Source organism: Euprymna scolopes, chromosome 12 (genome assembly GCF_053919585.1).
Source record: "Euprymna scolopes isolate OS-2025 chromosome 12, ASM5391958v1, whole genome shotgun sequence".
NCBI classification, from domain to species: Eukaryota; Metazoa; Mollusca; class Cephalopoda; order Sepiida; family Sepiolidae; genus Euprymna; species Euprymna scolopes.
This window is the reverse complement of record NC_136493.1, coordinates 123,489,114-123,492,135: the sequence shown is the minus strand read 5'-3', so window position 1 is coordinate 123,492,135 and position 3,022 is coordinate 123,489,114.

Sequence of the window (3,022 nt, the reverse complement as noted above, 5' to 3'; positions counted from 1 at the left end):
ACATTCATTCTAAGTCAACGTTTCCCCCTTAGCATATCTATTTCTCTCTCTTACTCCACCCCTTTCTCTCTTTCTCTCTCTCTCTCTCTCTCTCTATATATATATATATATATATATGTATATATGTATATATGTACATATATATATCAATGATAAAATATCTATATTTCATATTTCAAGATGTTGTGCATCTTACCGTTTATTTCTTTCCTCATGTTAAAATGTTCAAATATTGACAGCACCTATTCTACGAAACAGGTGCTGTGAAGAATTAAACATTTTAACATGATGAAGAAAATCAACGATAAGATAAACAAAATCTTGGAATTCGGAATACGGACTTTTTGTCATTTATTTGTACTCTGTAATTATATTTAGCGTACGTCGAGCTTCATAAATTAAAGAATTGGTATAAGTAAAGGGTGAAAAATAATTGAATAAAACTATTTTTCCCACAAACACACACACACACACACACACACACACACACACACACACACACACACACACACACACACACACACACACACACACACATATATATATATAAATTAGTAATTATTAGGTGTAAACAGCTAGGCTAGGATGAAGAATAAGTCATTTCCTCTATTAATAACCACTGATTTTTTAAGCTTGTTATACTGGAATAAATCTTACTGTCATAAACAAAAAAATACAAGAAAGAAAAAACCGGAAACACCTCATCAACGTAAAGCTTATATAAATACAGTAGAACCCCGGAATACAGCATTAAAATTAGGAAAATACAGTACAGTATATAATATAATATGTATATAATTATATATATAAAATCTGAAGCGTGAGCTTTGCAAAGATTTAATTGATGGTCTTAACCATGACATACAGACATGGAAATGCGACATTTGTGAACGAGTGCTTTTGTCAAAAGCTGACTACGTCAACAACCTTAAGTTTGACAAAACTCCTGTTCAGGTAAACTTTGCACCTATTAGTCCGAACCAAACGATCTGTTTAACATGCAGCAAAGTTTGCAAGTTTACTACTGGTTTGAGGAGATATGTGATTGTTCATAGGAATACTCTTAAACCTCTAGAGGAAGTCAACTCGATGGAAATTGCTCAATTTGTATGTCACATCTACTTCAAGATGTGCAAATCTGCGGTGAGAGTGCAGAGTCATCTGAGATAGCATGGACGACAAGATTGGGAGAACTCAATGTGACGGCGATCATCTGGAAAGATACAGCAATCATCATCATCATCATCATCATCATCATCATCATCATCATCATCTAATTAAATACCGTTTCTTTTTAAAACTATTATATAAACTTCTTTCCAGTTAATCAAATAACCATGTAAATAACACTGAAAGCGGGGCAAATAACGTAACCAGGGTCCGTAAAAACATCGTATTCCACATTGTAACCTAGAAAAACGTACTCTAGGGTCACCGTATCCCGAGGGTTACTGTTAAAACAAGCCGAAAAGGGGGGAAAACGAACATCAAAATCAACAAAAGAAAGCATAGGTTAAACACCAAGCAAGAAAGTCATTCTTATCAATTTTTTGGATTTAAATTTGCGTACATTATTATTCTTTACTTGTTTTATTATAAGCAGGGCCAACCGGCGTTGCCCGGGTCAAAAGTGTAACACATTTCTATTAAAACTTCTATCACTTTTCTAAGTGTTTCCTTTTTTCTCTTTCCTTTCCACCATGCGTATTATTCTCTCTAGATACATAGCAAACTCGTATTTATAGATTCCGCAAGTAGAGACTCGGCATAAGGGAATTAATACGTTTATTTAAATATCAGAATTTCTCTCTTTACTTAGTACATAATCTGTATGGAAAACCGACCCTCCTGACAAAATTGTCGCCAGTTTAAGGGCAAAGAATGAATAAGTTTGTCTAAATTTTAAATATTATTTATCCGGGGCAACAGGTATTTTTGTCATGTTTTAGTTTTAACCAGTATAAAAACATACACACATATACACAGACAACTGCCTTTTATATTATAGGTAAACATGATTAACTGGCGTTGCTCAATGCTATATAAAACAAATAGAAAAATAAATTTACCGTTTAGAAGAGGAAGAATAGTTAGTGATTAGGAAACCCTTACTTTACCTGTTGACTCGTCAAGCAGCGCCAATTCAAAAGAGGAGGAACCATTAAGGATTAGGCAACCCTTGATTTACAATACACTAAGAAAGCTGATTCAGAAAGAGCACTGCAGTTAGTGATTAGGCGGCTCTTGTTCCACTATAGACCAATCAAACAGTGCCGTTTCAGAAAGGGGTGGTGATTAGTAATTAGACAGCCTTTGCAACACCATAAGCTCGTCAAGCAGTTCCGGTTCAGAAGTGTAGGTGCATTTAAAGATTAGACCACCCTTGCTTCACTGTAGACACATCAAGCTTATTATTATTATTATTATTATTATTATTATTATTATTATTATTATTATTATAAACGTTTACTACGTTTATTGACTTCCGATATCAAAAACTAAAGATATTTCTAATATATGAATAATAGTGTGACAATTTTTATTTATTAAAAGAAGAAACACGAAAAAACCTCATGTTCAACAGGTTTAAAAATAAAAATAAAATTAATATTCAATCTTTTGACCCAAAACTCACATATTTTTAGATCTTTTAAAAATTATATCAAAACTGATGCATTTCTCACTTAGAATTAACACCACGTGTGAAATAGTGAATTAAAGTAATTAAATACACTTATAACAAATACAAAACTTCCCAGTATTTTCTCGGCAAACAAATACTCCCTTTTAACTGCACGTTTTCCAATGAAAACTAATATTTAACCTTTCGGAAAATAAAATAAAGCCACTTTTGAACTAGTTCTATGAATCACTCTGCAGTTACTTTGAGAATTTAAACAGAAGATAACTATCCTTCGCAATAGTCAGTACTGTGGGTCCATCGTCGTTGGACTTCATATGTGACGTTGGCAGATCACCTGACTTTTAGTGGATAAGTCTCCTATACGTCGGTCGAGGTCAA